Source organism: Schistocerca cancellata, chromosome 7 (genome assembly GCF_023864275.1).
Source record: "Schistocerca cancellata isolate TAMUIC-IGC-003103 chromosome 7, iqSchCanc2.1, whole genome shotgun sequence".
NCBI classification, from domain to species: Eukaryota; Metazoa; Arthropoda; class Insecta; order Orthoptera; family Acrididae; genus Schistocerca; species Schistocerca cancellata.
This window is the reverse complement of record NC_064632.1, coordinates 224046180-224068696: the sequence shown is the minus strand read 5'-3', so window position 1 is coordinate 224068696 and position 22517 is coordinate 224046180. Positions and strand designations below refer to the sequence as shown.

Genomic DNA, 22517 nt, shown 5'->3' with positions numbered 1-22517 from the left:
CAACGACATGTACGGAAAGTGTGTGGAAGTTCATTACCTCCACGGGGGAAGTCATAAAATAAGCTGGCCGAGGTTACCTTGAAAATGAAAGATTCATCCCATTGAATTCTGCTGAAGTAATTCGCGGATATTAGCGCTCTCTACCAGGTTACTTCTTCCAACAGTTGGTCGTGTATTTGGTATTGTTTGTTTTTGTCTGACTCACGACATATTTCCATTGGACGAAACAGGGAACGGGTATCTTTAAAGAGCGGAGTATTTCGACATCAGTGGAGTCTATATTTGATATTAGGGATTAGTCGGATTGGCTGAGAAACTAAACTCGTAAAGAGAATTATGACATACTTTACTTGCTTTAATTCCCTTTGTTTGTTATGAACGTATCTCATTCTTTTTTTTTCAGGTACGTATCTTGATACATGTTGGGTGCATTCTACTGGCAGTGTGGGTAAGTAGTCTTGAACTGAATTATCTCTAATGGCATTACTTTTTTAATTCAGACGCATTGTACACAGCGGTGGAATGTTGACTAGCGGCTGCATTCTCTTGTGAAGTGGGGTGCCTTCCGATGGGAGCTGAGCCGTAAGTCAGTGAGATATGTGGGACTGCTCGCGGTGACTTGGTATGGATGCCACGTTCCAACGGTGACTGAACGGTGTGACGCATATCGAGAGTAGGAAGCACCGAGCGCTGTTGCCTTATACCCTAAACCGAACGCCCGTGGTCTTCCTGACGCTTTTTGAAGCGTTTTTATCAATTTAAGTTGAAAGTACCACACTACGATGGGAAAGTCTTGGGTTCCATAGTCGGCCAGTCCAGGCATTTTTGTCTATCAACTATCATTTCCTTCATCTCGCCAATGTTTGGTAACGTGGAAACAGTCGACTTGCACCATGGTTCAGAGACTACATTGAAAACCGCAGATCCCCCCCTATAACTGGTTGGGTATCAGCTCAAAAAGTCGGAGGGAGACATTGGCATACCACCTCCAACATTACCATGCCTAGTAAAGCACTTTAGTGTCCAAACCAATTTTCGTTTTGATGACAGCTTAACGTCTTTTTCTTTTTTTAACTGTAGGTAGGGGTCATTACTTGAAGTATCTACTGATCACTTTCTACTTAACTCCTCGACGAAACAATTTTGTCCAAACTCGTTTCAGTATAAATCACTTATTACAGAACTAAATTAGTGTGAACCAGTCCTTTGATGTAGCGCCTGAACACGAAATCAAAATATGGACAAAATTTCAGGAGTTCATGACTGAGAAAACGAATCTTTTACATTAAAGCGGAGTGTATGCTGTTCTGAAACTCATGGGCAGATTTAAACTTTGTGCCAGGTCGACCATGGTAGACAGGTGACCTTCTGTAAAGTTTGGAGGTAGGAGAGAAATATTGGCATAGTAGAAGTTATGACGGCGGGTCGTCAGTCGAGCCTGGCTGGGTAGCCCAGTCGGTAACAACGTTGCCCGCAAAAGGCGAAGGTCCCAAGTTCGATTCGCAGTCGGGTACACTATTTTCGTCTGGCATGGAGTTTGATGTGTGTGACTTTCGCTTGTATCACTGGTCAACACTTCTAGATCAGTCGTCGAAATATTTTGCAGAAAAACAGAAGGGTCAGGGCCTCTTAAATCTCGAAAACAGTGGCTTTCCACGTGGATGTTAGTCGTCTTGTAGCACGGGCACACATAAGTGATGCAGAATTATATACTGCCTAAAAATGTTAAGAACCTGAAGACGTGTCTGATGTCATTGTCGCTTACTACGCGTACATACCATTGACGGGTGTGTTAAGTGATTAACAGCTGCAGTTCTCTGTGACAAAGTGCCTCAGAGTGCATCAGCGGTGTTCGTATTTAGTGTTGCTGCCAGGTCTGGTTACGTTACGTGAGAGGTGTGAACAGCTTAAGATATTGCGTGATCATTGTCAAGGACACGGAGATGCCGCGTGCAGCGATGGCAACATCTGACAAAGTTTGAAAGGGGACCAAATTGTGTGTCTCTAAAAGGTCAGCTGGTCAAATCATGCAGTATCCAAATTTTTAGGGCATTCGGATCTTGAAATGCGTGGGAGCGTGACGGCAGGCATACTCTTCGTCGAGGGTCGCATCGACCACATCTGATTACCACCGACCACCACAAGATCTCCGTATTGCGCGCCATGCATTTCGTAACCTCTTCACATCTGCCGCTGCTATCCGAGAACAAGTAATGGACTCCCTGTACCATTTTACCTCATGCTACACCATTGGTCAGAGACTAGCAGCAGCTGGGCTAGGGAACTACCGTCCTAAGCGTAGGCCGCCGGTAACAGCATATCAAAAACGGCTGCGTTTGGAGTGGTGCACGGACTGCTGATGAATGGTTTCATATTGTGTTCTGCGGTGAATCTCGGCTCTGGACTATCCCGTACGACCATCGTCGGCGGCGACGTGGGGAGAGGTCAAACTCTTCCAATGTTTTGGAGAGGCATTTTGGTGTTGCCGGCGTCATGGTGTGCGGAGTCATCAGGTGTGACTGCAGGTCACGGCTGGTAGTGTTTGAGGAAACTATGCTGGCACAACGATCATCACGGACATCCTGCGTCCTCATGTGTTACCTCTTATGCGACAGTATCGTTGTACCGTATCTCAACAGGATGATGCTCGTTTACAAGTGACATGTGCCCCTATATACTGTCTAGGTGATATTGAGGTTCTCAGGTGGCCAACAAAATCAGCGGATCTACTCCCGATGGAAAATGGGTGGGACCATCTTGGACGTCAAGTCGTCCCAGTGCCAGTATCCACATGTCGAGGACCAGTTGCGACAGCTGTGAGCCAGCTTACCCTCAGGAGAGGTCGCAACGGCTTTATGAACCCTTCCCGACCGAATCGGTGCACGCACCAAGACGAGAAGGGGTGCAACGTTGTACTCGTAAGTTTATTCGTACTGCCAAGTTCTCTGCAAATATGACTGTGTTTTGTAATCGCCGAAATAGCATCATACACCCGTTCAATCCCTGAAGTTTGATTCGTTTCCTCCTTCCTTTTGCGCGCTCCAGTTTTTTACCAGGCAGTGTATAAGGATGTAAGAGTTGCCAGTGTCCTGAGCGGCTGCGTGGTAATGGTCCGCAAGCGTTCCTATCCCGCGCATGCAGCCGACTGGTTTGCGTAGCGGAAGCGGCGAACTTCGCCGTGTGCCTAGACTAGCGCGGCGTGGCCCGCCTTTGGCGAGTTAATCGGATAACAGCGCGGCCCACGGCCATTATCAGCGGGGCTCGCTATTAGCCGGCATTATCATAATGGCGCAACGAGCGGCCTGCGCCGTCGCGTTAATTACGGCCCAAGCGGCGCTGGGAGCGGCCGGCGCGGCGGGCCCAGCTCTGCTGGGAGCGCCGCGGCGTTCCAACAGCCGAGAGGCCGGAAACGCCGGATTCGTGTACTCGTCAGGTGACAAACTTCCAACTAAGCGAATACTCGCTTAACGTAAGGCTTAGTCCAATATTTACGAGTATTACTCAAATTACGAAACCGTATAATCTTCTTCCTCCTCTCCCGCCCCCATCTTCTTCTTCCTACTTGAAAACACACTATCGCTTTCCTGCATCAGGCACTTGTACTCGCTTTTCTGCATCAGACACTTGTACCACCACGTGTTTCGATGATTCCCACTGTGAGAAACTGCTTCCTCACATGAGACATGCTTTATATACATTTAGCTTCCATACATGCTCTCCATCAGATGTAGCTAAATTTTCCTGGAGACATATTGAGTCTAAAATTTATCTTCCATAAGAATAGAAGCTGAAATAATGAATTAAAATTTGTGTCAAGGCCGGGACTTGAACCTAGGTCTCATGCTTACTTTTTTATGGCAGGGTAAACAAACAATCTTTATTCGTACAATTGTGCTGTCCTAGGGATAAGAAAAGTATCTAGACAGCAAAAACAATTTGGAAATCATACAATCAACGTAAAGGCCGCCCTCTTTTTTTTTTTAACATGAATAAAGTAAATGACAATCCAATGACGGGCGGGAGTGAAAATGAAGTTATCATCTGGATCACAATCCCTGCAGCACGCGGTGTCGCATCATAAATCTGGCAGAATGCCATATAGTCTTGACCATTTCTGCCATTGTGGGCGGCATGTATTTCTCCTGCGTCAACCATTCGAAGGACCATTATCTGAGGCGGTGTCCGTGTTTACCATCGTTGTGTTTTTTTTTTCACGTTAATATAATCCAGTCATAACTGGCGCCAGCAGGTAGGGGCCAATTTTCTTCTCAGTGTGCTATATGCCAATATAATTGAACCGCGCAGTACTGTCTCTAGTCGTTCTGCTGCAGGAGTCTTCTCATTTCTGGGACACCCCAGCTGTCGGGCGGATTGTGAAAAACACTTCCTAAAAAATTGGAGAAGTAAGTCTTATATTTCGTATGACTCCGTATGAGCTCGTGTTGTTCTTGTAAATACATCCAATAATCCATCACGGACTTAAGTTCGTACGAATACAAATATTTCGTCGCATGTCCAGCGATCCAGTTGACTGTATACGTCTTTTGTTTGGGAAAAAAGGTCTTGTCCGGTAGAAAAAGTACATCCGATGTGATTTCTGTGTAGTTAGTGCGCCGAAGGAAGGCCAGTATTCGACGCGTCAGCATCCAGACGTCCCTCGCTGCGCCACACACTAAACCATGTTCTTCCGTTGCTAACAGTCCACAGTTTGTGCAAAGAGGAGAATCGACCATATGAATTGTATGTAATCGACTCCTGGTCACAAGTTTACAGTTTATAAGAATATACCACGTCGATCTCGCTGCTGTTGACAGTAATGGAGTATGCACTGCACACCAAATGTGGTTCCACGTTCTCGACGGGTATTTGAATTCCATTATGTTGCGGCCATGGTGATCCATCAAGCACCTATAGATCTCCCGAGTCGTGGGTATTCTCGTCGAAGGTACGTTCAGACGAACATAACTATAATCAACAAGAAATGAGGCAATGTGTGCAAGAGAAGGCGAAATGTTGCCCACCGCTATCGGGGGTTCGTACGAAGGCGGAACAAGTACTTCTATCAGAGCTGACGTTATGGTATGCTTTCGTTGTTGCCAGTTTCGTATCATCGCTCGCATGTAAAGCGCCAAAGCTTTGTTTCGCACGTTTGTGAGGTTGAGGCCACCGTTCCGGAACTGTAGCGTTAACGTGTCATATTTGATCTTAAATAACACTAGGCAGATTTGCTATCCACTACACACCCCTGACATTGTGACTAAGACCACTGTACAAATTACTCTTTAATTCACACCTCAGCTTCCCTTCATTTCCCCCTTCTTCACCGGTTGATACTCAGTACGTCTCCAGGAAAACGTAATTACATCGGACCAGTATGTCACCTACGCCTGAGGTACAGGCAGGATTCCTTCATTACATACAGAGCTGAGATGCTATTCCAATATCGGGGAGCCTTGGCAATACTGATGGTTTAAGAATCAGAAAAATCAATAGGTCAGGTGTGAATTGAAGTTTGTGTTAGGGAGGGCATTGGATTAGAGTATTCCATGCGACTGTTTAGCCACAATGCCGGGTGGAGTAGTAGATAGCACATCTGCCTAGTAAGCAGGAGACCCGCGTTCAAATCTCAACATTGGCTTTATGAAGTCCGTACGTATAATGTTTGTGTGTGAGATTTGTGTCAGAGTTCGCTCAGTAATCGTGGCACATAATATACTGATGAGTGTAGCGACTGTTGCCTGTGATGAGTTTAGGGCAGTCTATCGTCCGACAGTAAATAGCCATTCTTTTTACGTTAACCATGCTTCAAAATTATCAAACGGGACCTTTCATGAATCATATTCCTGTCAGTCCGTCCTAACGATAAGAAAGAAATTTAACTAATGAAGCAAAAACAGTGATAACTATAGGTAACGGTCGGTGATACAAGGTCAGGGAGTAATCACAGACAGTTTTAAACTGATCATTAATTAAAGGATATCTTATAATTTGGCGTGGGAATATCGTAACAGGCCAGACAGGACAGTAGTACAGCTTATGGGAGAAGACAGCCACCTTGTAATAACACCATCTTCAGGTGTGAAGTTGCGAAATTGCATTCGCAGTGATAATGCAGAGCATAGGCGCCTGTCCACAGCAGCAGGCAGAGTGCAAAACAGGTTACGTTGCAATCGCCTTGCTGCTGTGAAAATGCTTCTGTGCTCTGCAGTAACAATAGCACCAAGACTGTAACCACGCAATTCTTCACCTGAAGATGATGGTGTGAACCATCGAAACGTGTAGTAGAGCAATAAGTGAGTGACTGACGCAGAAACCTGTTTCATTTGTATTTAATTCTCAGTCGTACTCATCATGAAGGCTTCTTTTATGGACTAAATAATTACCCTGTCGTATATAAGGAGTACCAGGAGATAAGGGCAATGCACCGGGAAGTCATCTGAAGTAAAATATACGTATTTTATCTTGCGAAATGTTAAAAACCTGATTTCGTATTCTTGTTTTCCGCTGGTTCCTAACGGTTTTTTTTTCTCATGGTTGTCATAGGTCGTGGCCATTACACAGGGTGTCCCAGCTATCTTGTCCACCCAAAATATCTCTGGAACAATAACATCTATTGGAAAACGACTTTCACCGGTATCAATGTAGGGCTGGGGCCCATGAATGAACATATTTGGAAACATTCTAAAACGAAAGCATATGTGTTTTTTAACACAAACTTATGTTTTTTTAAATGGACCTCCTATATTTTTTCTTCAGCAATCCATAGCATGACAAAGCACATACACAATGGCGTTGATTGCATCGCTATATTCCCATTACATCCCGAGATATTGAAGTTGAGGCTTGAAACACCCGACATGCGCTGCTAGCACACGTCCTGAGGCTCCGGCGTGAACCCCATGCTGCTCGTAATCGCGATGTGATTGATATGTGTAATCACACCTCCATACTTATTAAGAGGTCCGAAACGAATAATACGGTCTGCTGCGATTACGGGCAGCATGGGGTTCACGCCGGAGCCTCAGGACGTGCGCTAGCAGCGCATGTCGAGTGTTTCAAGCGTCAACTTCGCGTCTTAATATCTCGGGATGTAATGGGAATATTGCGATGCAATCAACGCCATTGTGTATGTGCTTTGTCATGCTATGGATTGCGGAAGAAAAAATATAGGAGGTCCATTTAAAAAAAAACATAAGTTTGTGTTAAAAACACATATGCTTTCGTTTTAGAATGTTTCCAAATATGTACATTCATGGGCCCCAGCCCTACATTGATACCAGTAAAAGTCGTTTTCAAATAGCTGTTATTGTTCCAGAGATATTTTGGGTGGACAAGATAGCTGGGACACCCTGTCTGTATATGACATGAATCGTTTCTTTGCACTTAATGTACTCTCGCTTCTTACACTTTTTAAGGTGTCAAATAGCTTTGCTTAATTGCTAATTGCTGCGCGTAGGCTCGTTTTCTATGTTATACTATTGACTTCGATATCCAAGACAATATGAAGTTGCGTGTTTGGATGGGCTATTATAGGTGCTTCTCACATGATGATACACATAGCTACGTAGCCGGCGCAAGATAAATTTTAAAATACGTGCGTTGATGATTATTTATCCTATGGAAGCTCCTTCCGTGTTACGAGTGCAAGTTCTCCAACGACAAAATACCATACAAATTGTATCAGTCTCTCGCCATCTTACCCCGTTCTGGTGTGTGTGTTTGTGTGTGTGTGTGTGTGTGTGTGTGTGTGTGAGAGAGAGAGAGAGAGAGAGAGAGAGAGAGAGAGAGAGAGAGAGCGAGCGCGCGCGCGCTTTTGCACGCTTTTTCCGTGTTCGAAGTGTTGAGAATAATGAACACCATAATACATTGCTTCCCGTGAAACTTCATTTAATTACCTGTCCAAGAACTTGTCCTCACTGAAGTGAGAACGTCAATCAAACTCACAAGTGATAACCAATGTAGCCTCGTTGCGTCCTTGCATCTGAGAACTGTCATTACTAACACACGTTTGGAGATTATTTAATGAACAGTTTCGTTGCGTTTCAGCCGCCGTTGCAGTTCATTTTGGCATTCGATGCGCTCTTGCAAAATGGGAGTATCTGGCTTATAGCTCGTAGTCCACAAAATGTTACACGAGAGGACTTATGTTCAAGATTTCACATACGCCGCAGTTCGGATTAGTTGTTCGGCGCCCATTTTACAAGATAGTCGGAAGACAAATTCTACACATGAATGACCATTCGTGAGGTGTATCATAATAATACAACAAAGTATTTCCAATCGTTCTTTTGGGCACGTTTGTCGACTCACACTGCCGAATATAGAAATTAGTTTCTTTTTTTCATGTTGCTATTATTCATCATGTACGTTAGGTCTTTGGCCTTTTGGCCTGTTCTGAATTGGTCCCGTCACATTTTCTTAGGTCTTCCCAAAGTTTGTTTTCCTTTTTATACATAATTGACTTATAGTTTTAGCTATTCTCATGTGTAGCGCTCGATCTACTTGTTCTTTACATTGTCTATGGCGATGTTTCATTATTTTCATAATATTTCAAATTTGTTGATGTTATAATACCAGATCATAGACAATGAAGTATTGAATTACGTAGTTTTAAATTTTGGGTTACGACGGTTATTGCTTTCGTAGTGTAATACATATTTGGTTTTGTAATAGTACGATAGATATTTGAGAAAAAGAATGTGTTACTGTATTTCCGTTCTAAAAAGAAATAGTCAGCTTTTTTGATAAGTGGAAATGTATACCGAAATGATTAAAACATTTATAGTTTTTGCATAATTTGTAGCCCAAACTCCACCAAATAGCTTAAATAGATGGAGCAAATTTAAAGTTTTACCGGCCTGGGCTAAATTTTATAGCATTGAGTTAATTATAGTCAGAAAACAATTAATATGCTAGATTTCGAAATGCAGCTTAATCCGCAGTTCCACATAACGGGTTTTGTACACGAAAGAGGTATTACCGTCCCGTGACTTCTCGTTCTGGTTCGGGCCCACCATTCAACTACACGTACGTCATTGTTTTGTCCCCTCTTTTAGACTTGAACATTATTCTTGGGCAGTGTCATTGTGTTAATAGTAGCAGAGATACAGCAGCATAAGGGTTTTTGTTGCCACATGTCGTTCTCTCTCTCTCTCTCTCTCTCTCTCTCTCTCTCTATCAGTGACAAGTTATCAAAATTTCTGTAACGATATGAAGGTCTCGTAACGCATAGTAGAGGCTGAACTAACTCGTCTGCGTACGAACGAATGCTCTTTTTGGTGCGTCATGTGAGCTCCCGTGGCTAAATAGCCGGCCACTGCGCAACCGCCCCCGATGACTGGAGTAGCCGCAGCGGGATTACCGGCTGCGTCTTCCGGGGCCTAAGACAGCGCCGTCCGCTCCACTTGGGGCTGGCGGGCGCAGGAAACAGTCGTGAGAACGGGGCCACCGTGGCCCGCGTGTCGCGTCCCATCGGGGAGACAGACAGGCAGTCCACTCGTAACCAGCTCTGTTTCTGGAGATTCGGCACGCGCCCTACTGAACGTCAATGGCGCTCTTCCTGTTGGTAACGGATGACGTATGTTCACTCGGGCTTCCGTCAGGCGAACCGATTCTGCGTGTGTGTAAGCAAGGGGATTGGATGTACAAGGGGGTCTGACCAAATGGTGGTAGCCTGCTTTTCTCAGACTAATAGGGTTTCAAAGAAGATGTAATGATTCTTGAGGTCTTAGTAAGAAGTATAGTGTAATTTTTAAGAATCCCAACGTATAGTGCGTGGCGTGGGTACTTGGCACCAGTATAGCTATTTTCTGCCTTGTTCCTTTCGCGTATTCCTGGCCAAGGGAAGTCTAATAGTATCAAACATAGATGTTAATTTGAAGAAGTTTCTGAGAATGTACATTTGGAGCACAGCATTGTATAGTAGTGAAACATGGACTGAGGGAAAATCGGACAAGGAGGTACTCGAAGCATTTAACATGTGGTGCTACAGAAGAATGTTGAAAATTAATTAGACTGATAAGGTAAGGAATGAGGAGGTTATGCAGTATCGGAGAGGAAAGGAACATACAGGAAACACTGACAAGAAGAGGGGACAGTATGATAGTCTGTTAAGACATCATGGAATAACCTCGGTGGTAGTGATGGAGCCGTACAAGGTAAAATCTATAGAGGAAAACAGAGATTGGAATGCATCCAGCAAATAATTGAGGGCGTAGGTTGCATGTGGTACTTGGAGAGGTTGGCACAGGAGAGGAATTCGTGGCGGGCTGCATCATAGCAGCCAGGAGACGACTGATTCTAAAAAAAGGACAATTGAGCGAGAGGAAAGCAATCGCCTCTGAACGCAGCTTAATCTCTCGTCCTTATTCTCATAGTTCATACGCGACACATACGCTGGTGTCAGCACAGTCTACGTCGAATACTGGTTCTCGAAGTGGACCTATCGGGGTTTTGCATGTACTGCGTCGCCATCCTTCCAGATATAGCCATTTAAGGTCCACGAGCATGTTACACTTTCGCGTGGACTGTACAGAACTGTTAAAATCTCAGCATTTCGTCTCCGAATTCATTCGATGTATGTAGTCACGGTTCCTTGAGGGGGACGCCAAACACTGGAACAGTACAATTGGTTGCCCTGTCGTGTGGTATGAGATTTATTTTACGTGCGCACTGGACTTACACGGAACTGTTCCATCAAGTCGTAGTCCTCCATAATACTGATTTTGTGTGTTCTTCCCATTTAGTATACCTTCTTATTATTAACTCCTAAATGTTTAAATGGTGAGACATATTACAGATTTCTAATCTTTAAGTCGGATGCTATCGGTTTCTTTCTGTTTTGTAAAGGCGTAATATTGCATTTATCCACATTTAATGAATTTCAGTTCTCTTTAGTATGCCAAGTGGAAATTTTTTACAAGTCTTTCCGTATTTCTTTGCAATCGTCCTGCGACAATACCTCACTGTAGACAGCAGCATCATCAGCGAACAAACGAATAATAATTGCTATTATCGTATTTTTTTCCTAATTTTTCATTTCTTAATGTTTGCTAAGGAAAATAACAGCATTTTTTCGTCAGTTTCGTTCAACACAGAGTCGTCACATATACAGTGGTTTTTTTAATGAAAATTAAATATTTAATGTATAATAAATGTCTTTATATATGTAATACTTTTAATGCGCATGAATTAATGGTTGAAACATTCAATTTGTAAGCATTGTAACAATTTAAACATCATGTGGTATCATTCTTGGTTTCGAAGATAAGTTCTTTGAAATGTTTAAAGGAACACCACAAAAATTTAGTTGATATCTCTGTCAGGCTATACATGGTGTCCCAGGAGGAACGGTCAGTATCCAGGGATATGACGGGAACGATCATTCGAAGGAAGGAAGACTAGTAAACATGGGCTGTAAATTGCATAACTTAAGAATAATCGCTACTGTGAAATACACCTCCTCTACAGAACAAGTGCTCGTAGCTCTTACGTTATGCATTTTAGAGTCCATTTCGCTTCGAATGATCGTTCCTGTCATATCCTTGAATACTGACCATTTCTCCTGACAGACCCTGAATAACTATAGATTTTCTGTTATTTTGGTTCGCAAAATGATCAGTGTCAACTACGAGAAGCAAAAAGGAAAATGAGAGACATTTCAACTGTGGCGCAGTATCACCCATGCATGTACGCAGTTTTAACCGGAAAGCCACACAGTGACAGAAGATGAATAGTCAGCTCCTCAATTATTCGGTGAGATCCTTGATACCTTGCGTAGATACGTCAACATTTGGATGACGAAACCGATTACACATCGTCATTATTTCGTATTGGAATCCATATGTGCCACGTGTCCCGCTTTTTCTAACTATTTGGAGACGTTGGTATGCATGATAATAAGACCCTGAGGTCTATGCTTCAAATTAGAACAGGCGGCTAGCTGCTGAATAGTTCTCGAAGGTGCAGAACTTTGGATAAACCTAAAGTCTATCGGACATAGTTTCACAGTGGGTTTCTTACAGGCGACCTGACCGGTGCCATTCTTAGCCCTATAATATTATGGTCAGTAACATTTGCCCAGATACGATCTGATTTCTTCCCCATCGGAAACGCATGTTACATCAGGATAGTTACTCATGCTGCAAAGCCAAAATCGTGCGACAGTGGTTAGCTATATCCCAAGACATCCAACACAGCTGTGAGATCATCTCTTAGTAATCTACAGAACTCCGTTGTTTCGGTTCAGTGCTCGGATATAACCTCTCACAAGGGGACCTTCCCATCGCACCCCCTTCAGATTTAGTTATAAGTTGGCACAGTGGGTAGGTCTTGAAAAACTGAACACAGATCAATCGAGAAAACAGGAATAAGTTGTGTGGAACTACGAAAAAATAAGCAAAATATACAAATTGAGTAGTCCATTCGTAGGATAGGCAACATCAAGGTTAATATGAGCTCAGGAGCGCCGTGGTCCCGTGGTTAGCGTGAGCAGCTGCGGGACGAAAGGTCCTTGGTTCAAGTCTTCCCTCGAGTGAAAAGTTTAGTCTTTTATTTTCGCAAAGTTATGATCTGTCCATTCGTTCATTGACGTGTCTGTTCACTGTAATAAGTTTAGTGTCTGTGTTTTGCGACCGCACCGCAAAACCGTGCGATTAGTAGACGAAAGGACGTGCCTCTCCAATGGGAACCGAAAACGTTTCATCGCAAAGCCATAGGTCAACCAATTCCTCCACAGGAAAACACGTCTGATATATTCTATACGACACTGGTGACGGCATGTGCGTCACATGACAGGAATATGTTGTCGACCCACCTAACTTGTACACTTGGCGAATGGGTAAAAAGATTCTTCTGCCTTGCCTAATTTAGGTTTTCTTGTGGATGTAATAATCACTCAAAAAAAAAGTGATGAAAACATAAGAGTTTGTCACATAAACTGCAACAAATGAATGCAACAGTTGCAGAGTCGCGCAGTTTTCCCTGTGCTCTGTCAAAACGTATGTTTCTAACGTTTTCAAATTTTTCCATTTGGGTGTAGCGTTGCCACACTACGGCGCAGTTACCTCGCATCTGACGGACGATCGGACAGATAATAATTGTCTGAAAATAAAAAATTAAAATCTTCACTCGAGGGAAGACTTGAACCATGGACTTTTTGTTGCGCAGCTGCTCACGCTAACCACGGGACCACGGCGCTCCTGGGCTCAAAGTATCCTTGATGTTGCCTAGGTTGCGCATGGACTACTCAGTTTGTATATTTTGCTTATTTTTTCATAGTTCCACACAACTTCTTCCTGTTTTCTCGATTGATCTGTGTTCAGTTTTTCAAGGCCTATCCGCTGTGCCAACTTATAACTAAATCTGAGGGGGGTGCGATGGGGTGGTTCCCTTTTTAGTAACATACGAAACTGCACGACCTGAGCGTGGGCAGTTGATGTCAGTTGCTTTTGACAGTGCGTGAAAGTGTTCTAGGAAGCATGCCACGAAGAACGAGTATGCACAAGGGCTCGATCAACGCTCTGTTGATTATGTATGGTGATGTTGTCGTTGAGCAGTGTAAACGTCGTTTATTTATTATCTTCGAAGTACGAACTATTAGGTGGGGTGATTTTGCGCCTATTCGAGTGACGCCTTACCTCAGACCAGAGCCATTTAAGCTCTCACTCCCCGGTTTTGTAACGAGCCTTGCATTTTCTAGTTCCCTCTTCAAATCGAAAAACTTTTCAAGCAGCCTTTTAATCAACATATGACTTGCTAAAAAAGAAAAGCAATCAATTTCACTGATAACAGCCGACGTTCTACAGGTATCTCACATTTATGTGATTTAGAAAATGGGCTGTGATTCGGACATTTCATTGATTGATTCTTACTAGACTGCTATACCGATGTAGATTTGCCGGAATTGTATTAGTAAATTACGAACAGAATGTTTAACGAATATAAACTTACAATTATTACGAGAGTAGGATGAAAAGTAATGCACGCATGGTTGTAGAACGCCACGTAAAGGAGCTTGAGAAACGCGCCAACTAGAGTGTGGTAGCTAACTTCCCCTCTGTAAGCATGACCAGTCTGAGTGCGTCGCGTTCGTCCGGTGTATTTTGCGTAGTGGAGGTATGGAGCCAAGTAGCGCTATATCAACGCGAGTTATACAGCGGACTGTTACCGAATTTATAATAGGCGAAAATGTGACTCCTAGTGAGATTCATCGTCGTTTAAAGGCTTTGTACGGTAACCATGCTGTTGATAAGTCTACTGTAAATGGATGGGTAGTAAAATTTCGTGGTTGCGAGTCTGGAATAGCTATAACTATTGATGAAACACGCAGGGGACGTCTGATCTCTGCCACAGACTGTAAACATCGCAAACTCGTCGACGATTTGATACAAAATGACGGGCGAATCAGTCAAAAGCGTACCGCAAACCATATTGGAATATCCAAGGAATTTGTTGGCTTCATTACTGAACAATTAGGATAGCGAAAAATCTGTGCTGGACGGGCTACCACGCCGGCGGAAGTGGCTGACCGGTTCTAGGCGCTTCAGTCTGGAACCGCGCGACCTCTACGGTCGCAGGTTCGAGTCCTGCCTCGGGCATGGATGTGTGTGAGGTCCTTAGGTTAGTTAGGTTTAAGTAGTTCTAAGTTCTAGGGGACTGATGACCACAGATGTTAAGTCCCATAGTGCTCAGTGCCATTTGAACCATTTTTGAACGGGCTACCACGCCGCCTCAGAGAAGGGAGCAAACAGCGTCGATTGGAATACTGCGTGGCGGAGGAGGCGACTTCCTCTCGAAGACAGAGCGCTGAATGTTGACATCAGTCTTCTCCTCAGGCGAAAATATTCAAAACGCAACCATACGCAAAAAGAAGAAGAAATTGACTGTGTTTTCGGATACTCACAGAATTTATATGACGGATTATCTCGTACGACGGGAAACGGTTCTTTTTAACACATAGATACTCTAAAACACCTCCGACGTCAAATTTGTCGTGTTAGAGGCCTGGCGCCAATAATCACGCAAGACCAACGCTCAACCTCGCGCTCAACTGAAGAGCCTCTGCGAAACCTGAACTTTGAACAGATTTCGGACCTTCGTTACTCCCCCGATCTTGCGACTTGAGATTTTTGTACTTTTGTTCTACTCAATAAAGACCTCAAAGGTAATCATTACACTTCGGACGATGAGATCCAGGCAGATGTGGAAGTCCAGGAGTGGAGAAAAGTCCAAGAATGTTTCAGTGATGGAATGAAAATTTGTCACAGATGGGAGGAATATGTTAGCCTTAACGGTGACTTTGTACAAAAAAATTTTTGATTTTGAAGCTTAAAATTTGTACTTCAATGGAGTTCTTGGCCGTGCAAAAGCAGTTTCTTATTAATTGTCAATAAAATTTCTCTGGCAACATCCGTTGCGTCGAAAGCAAATTACGTCCATCGTTTTCATTGTCAATCAGCACCCGTTTTTAGCGTCTGTTACACATACATAAGATGTGAAATTACATGTAGATGACTGAACAGCTAATACATTGAAGCGCCAAACAAACTGGTATAGGCATGCGTATTCAAGTACAGAGATATGTAAATAGCTAGAATACGGCGCTGCGCTCGGCAACGCCTATGTAAGGCACGAAGTGTTTGGCGCAGTCGTTAGATCGGTTACTACTACTACAATGGCAGATTATAAAGATTTAATTGAGTTTGAACGTGGTACAGTCGGCGCACGATCAATGGGGCACAGCATCTCTGAGATAGCGATGAAGTGGGGATTTTCCCGTACGACCAATCCACGTCTGCACTATGCATATCAGGAATCCGGTAAAACATCAAATCTCCGACATCGCTGCGGCTGGAAAAAGATCTTGCAAGAACGGGACCAACGACGACTGAAGAGAATCGTTCAACGTGACAGAAACGCAAATATTCCACAAATTGCTGCAGATTTCAGTGCTGGGCCATCAACAAGTGTCAGCGTACGAATCATTCACAGAAACATCGTCGAAATGGGCTTTCGGAGCCGAAGGACCACTCTTGTACCCTCGATGACTGCACGACAAAAAGCTTTACGCCTCGCCTTCGCCCGTCAACACCAACACTGGATTGTTCATGACTAGAAACATATTGCCTGGTCGGACAAGTCTCGTTTCAAATTGCATCGAGCGAATGGACGTGTACGAGTACGGAGGCAACCTCATGAATCCATGAACCCTGCGTGTCAACAGGGGACTGTTCAAGCTGGTGGAGGCTTTGTAGTGGTGTAGGGCGTGTGCAGTGGATGGGGTAAGGGACACCTGAAACATCTACATACAACTCTTGACAGGTTACACGTAGGTAAGCAACCTATCTGATCACATGCAACCGTACATGTCCATTGTGCATTCCGACGCACTTGGGCAATTCCAGCAGGACAATGCGACACCCATACGTCCAAAACTGCTACAGAGTGGTTCCAGGAACACACTTATGAGTTTGAAACACTTCCACTGACTGCCAAACCCCCCAGACGTGAACATTATTGAGCATATCTGGGATGCCTTGCAAAGTGCTGTACAGGAGGGATCTCCACCTCCTCCAACTCCTACGTATTTATGGAGAGCCCTGTAGGATTCATGGTGTCAGTTCTCTCCAGCACTACTTCACACATTTGTCGAGTCCATGTCACGTCGTGTTGCGGCACTTCAGCGTGGTCGTGAGGGTCCTACACGATATTAGTCAGGTGTATGTTTCTTTGGCTCTTCAGTGTAGCAATGTTAAGTACAGCAACTGCAAGTAGTCAGATTTTTTATCGGCCGATACTCCCTGTGGATGAGAGTCGAAATAGTGTCGACGGTCCTCGGAAACAGTCAATTTTTACGTGAGATCATCTCGCAGTTACGTCATTGTCAGTGATGAGATGGCAGAAGTGAACGCGCCCAATCGTTGTTACCGCTCTGGGAGATCAAGCAGCGTGGGAAATGCTATAAACGTGGATTTACCATTTTTCTCTTTTTGTTCAACAGGCCGCGTCGATATCGCGGTCGTACGAATTGTTTCAGTAGATCGTTTTAAGCAAGCAGAAAGAAAAACCATACAGTGACCTCGTGTTCTGGAGAGATTTCGAAAAACTACGTAACGCGCTAATCTGTATGGTTGAGCCAGGATTTGAACTCTAAAAGGCATAGCCAGTGTCTCATGTTGTGGCATACCACATGGTCATTACTTTGTAATGGCGTAGTCAACACTACTGCAATTGCTTTCGACCTGCTTGTTAAGGCGACACTTCGACTCAACTTAGCAGTGTGTAGGGGGTGTATAGTCCGTAATTTCCTATTGTTAATGGCGGGTAAAGTACTCTGGCTATTATTCGTCCGTTCTCTCCCTGAAATCCTCTCATTTTATTTCCCCTTTTACAGTGCGCCGCCGCAGCTGTGCATCGTCTTCATGTGTCATAGAAATGTATTATTTCAGCTTTCTAGTCTTGCTCATGATGCGAATTTGCCACTGATTTTATTTACATCCGCCTTTTTGCGAAGTTCAATGTGACTGGAGCTGTCTAAAATTTTACGGCGCAAGGTTATGGTATTCCCCTCGTCATCTGCGGAGAAAAGAGTTATACAGCAGTAATACAGTTGGAAATTAGAACAAAATGTACACGTAATCTCTCCAGATGTCCCCGCAAAATAAACATATCATATTTAGAAGTAAGGATATATGAAAAAACAAATATCCACGCCTTATTTCGGAGCAGTCAGTCTACATTGGTCATAGACGAAATTGGCCGAATAGTGTCTTAAGTTGCACTGCTTCAGAGTTCATCTCTCAAGCGAGCATTTAAAGTCTCCGGCTTTGCCATCGCGCTTCAGTGTGCTGGAGCAATATACTTCGCGCAACGAATGGTGGTATTAGGGTGATATTATACCTGTATCTAACATGATAGGTGTTTTTAAGTAACGTTCATTTAACTCTTTAGTTAAGAGAAACAACAATGCAGAGAAAAGTCTCCGTGGGCTTGAAAATGGGACTTAATTTTGTCAAATCTTACAGCGAATATATCGGTTTTGCATCTGGTGATTAGCGATTCAACCAGTTCTCTATTACAGTAAAGAGTCTCAGAAAGATATCCGTCCATTTGTTTCTTCAGGCGAGCCTCAGACATTCTTATAACTTTTCATCCAACTGCCGTCCTAACTTTCGCATAAACGTCGGTGATTTCCGGCTAAACCTGTTCTCAGCAAGTCGACTTTATAGCCTGCGGATGTAGAACTGGAGATGTGGTTTTCAAGGAGGAGAGAGCACAAGTTTAATATCACTGCTAACTAAGTTACGTCGGGGAATAGCGTTATACATCATCCTGCAAGAGCGAAACTGATTCTTTCACTCTCGTATTAACTTCCATGTAGGAACGTTTGAATATATACCAGTTGTTCTTGTTATTTTGCGTTTCAGTGCAATTGCTTCTTGTATTCATGGGAACATCAGTTCTGAATTGGCTTATTTTATAACGTAATGATGAGTGAAAGTGTGGGTAACGATTTTTATGGCAACCCGAGAATTCTTTTTGTATTATCTTCTCTTTCGTAGTGATTATTTCTCATCCTAAGATCCTCATTTTGTAATAGGACATTGTGCACAGAAATAATTACCCGGAGAAATTTTAGACTCTGCGTAGTATTTAGCAACTACATAGTTGCTGGAATTTTTTAAATAAATAAACGGTTGGGTAATAATATCACTTACTGTCTACTGCAGTGAACTAAAGAATGCAGACGTTATAAAATATATGAACTAAAAGAAAAAAAAGCTATGAGTAAGAACTTTAACGTTACTGAAACACATTCTTGTTCAATATTTAAATAAACTTTTATGCTGTATAAAACATGAATAGTTTCAAAACTTAAACAGTAATTACGTTCGAAATGCGAGAGGTACTTATGTACACATGTTCGTATCTTTTATTGTGAAACGTTGCTACAAATGTGAGTTTGGTATGCTTTGATGTAACTACGACCTCTGCCTTATAAAGAGGTTAATCCTTATCCTTCGCAATGTGGAGGATTTTTTACAGTTTGTGTACAGGTGTACGAGAAAAAAGAAAAAAAGAACATTTGTAAATTTGTTTACCCAAAGTTTTCCTAATGATGAGAACTGAAAAACGGCGAAGAAATTTTCTTTTCTCAACATTTTTTGTTCGGTGTGGTTTTTCTTCTCGTGTTGATGTCTACTGCTGACTTGTAGAAAACAATGATTTCATGACCAAAGCAAAGACTGGGTGATTGAAATAAGTACCTTGTAATACAGACGTACTTACAAATGGGTCATCCAAGCTTTGTACTTTTTCGATTTTTATCAAATGGTGTAGAAGTTCCGAAAAGGTATGTTCTACTCACGGAAGTGAATTTCGTTTAGTTCTCTGTAAGGTTGAACAGGGATTCAAACTCACTCTGGAAAATCTGGCGAAGTATTACATAGCTAAAAATGGAAGTCCTATAAGGACTTTCTCGTGATACAGTGCATTGAGTTTTTGATCGCTGCGATGATGGAAACACTTACCGATGGGATTCGGAACTCGAACAAATGGGGAAGTCAACTCGATTACAATTTGTCCTATACAGGCATACGTACACGAGAAGGTGATACGGCCAGCCGTGTGCTGTTTGAAACCCTTAGAGAGGCTTTAATAAAAGAAGACTTTGCTTCGAACCGAGTGAACCATGTCTCGACGTCCTCAGGTAACAATGACATATCGAAAGTTACACGAAAGTTTACTTCACCCCATTGACGTTTGTCCTTGTATTTCTGCTGGCGAGCAGCGTCTGTATCTGTATTATTACGGCACGTTACAACACATTTATTAAATTTAAGTTTTGATTACAGTTCGTATTTAATTGTGTACACGCGAAATTGTTACTCTACATGTACTCTGCTTTATTAGGAGTTGTGGTCCAGGCACGAATGATGTTATTTTAAACTCACATAATACATTACTATTTCCTGCTACTGTGAAGAGGCTTACGAGAAAATTGCTAGCATTGTAACAAGCCTTTTAGTCAAGACGAGAATATATTAAGGAAGTTAACCTGAACGTAGGTGAAAGAAAGGGTGTAAAATTTTAAAGAGCGCCGTCATGGAATCAACAAAATCTGTTGTAATGTATATGTACACACAAGCGGCCAGTTTCGGTTATACTATCATCTTCAAGTCATGGCTTAACACTACACCAGGTTGTAGGACGGTTCCTGGCGTCAAATGCAGAACTGTTTTTAGTTACAGCAACTGTCACGTACAGATACATTTATTGCGTTATACAATTTTCGTCAGCCCCCAATAGCAGACGTTGACAGGTCGTTGCGTTGCAGCTGCAAGCAACTAGGTATTTGCCTACAAGGAATTTTCCTTTTTAAGTGGCTGTTAATGCGTGACTTGACAGAGCACTTACGAAGCTGTGAATAACCTTCGTGTGTCACGGAAAAATATTATTTCAGCATTTTGTACTCGGTAATGAAAGGAATTACCCATTAATTTACAAGATCTTCGTTTTGCAAAATTCACTGACAGTTGAGAAATCTAAAATTTTAAAGCGCAATGTTATGATATTTTTTATCATTAACAGAGAAAAAAATCTATAGCAGTAATAGAGTTGAAAACTAACAAAAGGACGTCGTATATCAGGTTTCACAGCAGGATAAACGATCGTCTTCAGAAATAAGGAAAAAATGCACGTTTTGTCCTCAGAACAGTCTGCCTACATTTACCATAGACGAAATTCGCTGAACACCGAGAGATATTCATGTCTCACGTCGCACTGATTTAGAGTTCGTCTCTCATGCGAGCATTGAAGTCTCTGGCTTCACGATCGGAATTTGGTATGTTAGACATGGATACGTAGAGTAACTGTCACCTGACCGAAACAGATGTCTTAGGAATAGGTTCTCGTGGTTCTGTGAACGCCGTTCGTGAAACACATTGAAACTTTGCAGTACTGTGTACAGAAAATAATCTGCCTGTGTTACTGTCGAGAAATGCCGGCGGATGAATTTAGAGCGTCGGTATTGGGGGCGGGTTTGCCCTCGTGATGTATTTCGCGTAGGACCCTTAAAGACACGATGGGGAGGGCGAGTATGGGCGAACTGAACACGGAAGACAGTGCCCTGCGGCGGGCTGGGAGTTAGGGAAGCGCGTGTGAGGAGGGAGCGACGGGCGCCGGCGCCGCGCAGGTGCGCCGATGGCGGGCAGCGACCGCTGCGCTTCCGGCCGACCTTGGCGCTGCGCCGCGCTACGCGGTACCCACCTGACTGCGGCTGGCCGTGACTCTGGAGATGCGGCAGGGGCTGTCCTGTGGCTGTGGCTGCGGCTGGGCTGGGCTGGTCGGCGCTCCTCCGCGGCGCAGCAACACACACTGGTGGCCGACGCGCCGGCGTCGCCAACTTTTCTTGGCGCGCCGCGAGCGGCCCGGGGTGGGGGTCCGAACCGCTCGGCGACGCGCTCGCTGGTTGGTGCGCTCCTCATTGTTGGGGCCGCGTTTGTTGGCGTCAGCTGGCCAATCGCGGTGTGCCCGCGATCCCCTTACACTGGCACTTCCCATAAGCCCCCAACCGCCTTGGCCACCTATTCTCGCTAATCCCTTTTGCCGACGATGCAATCGCGGGCAATGTCTGCGCCGGAGGAGGGGTGGGGGAGGGAGAATTTTTCCTTTTCCTCTTGGTTAGCTCCGACAGCGGGTGTTTCTCTTTTTGGGGCCGATGTCCCGCCCCTGACGCCCACCTCCAGACACGTGACGGTCGGACGCGGCCGCTGGGAGAAGGACCTGCCGTCTCGCACGTGCGTTTTGTTGCGGGGAGATAGGTCTTCTCCGCAGCCTTTATTATGACAGGGCCAACTTCGCAAGGATCATGCCGAGAGGCCTTCCAGTCTTGACGGGGACAATTTTCTGCGGTCCCCCAAGTTCCGCGTTCTCGCCTCCAGATATGAGAGTCATCGCCAGGTGCTCAGCAGCAGGTGAAAATCACACCATTTAACGGAAACCCTCGAGTTCATTTTATTTTACTTGTTCGTGGTATGAAACCGAGCGACATGATACAGTCGCCGTCGATTCAGGACGCTGAACTTGGGTCAAGTTGTTGCTGATTTTCCTTAAACAGCTTGGCGTGAATGTTTGGTTGATTATCTGTTTTGTGGATTCATAGCGCAACTGAGTTACGATATCAGTACGGAGGGTATGACGCACCACTCGTCCAAATACTTTATGTATTTAACTTAAAAAAAAAAATCCATGTTTCGGGGCCGGCCGGAGTGGCCGTGTGTTTCTAGGCGCTACAGTCTGGAACCGAGCGACCGCTACGGTCTCAGGTTCGAATCCTGCCTCGGGCATGGATGTGTGTAATGTCATTAGGTTAGTTAGGTCTTAATTAGTTCTAAGTTCTAGGCGACTGATGACCTCAGAAGATAAGTCGCATAGTGCTCAGAGCCGTTTGAACCATTTGAACAATGTTTCAGGAAGACTTAATCGCATTTCCAAGTACGTAAATGTATTATGCCACT

General features: G+C 43.9%; 1 protein-coding gene across 1 annotated transcript in view; it reads right to left on the bottom strand.

The window, feature by feature from the left end:
• Positions 1–21365, bottom strand: part of LOC126092707 (uncharacterized) — a 219190-nt gene extending 197825 nt beyond the window's left edge. The window contains exon 1 of the mRNA XM_049908429.1: positions 21268–21365. The gene's annotated coding sequence lies outside the window, so the exon portion shown is untranslated. The remainder of the gene's footprint in view (positions 1–21267) is intronic.
• Positions 21366–22517: the final 1152 nt, after the last annotated feature.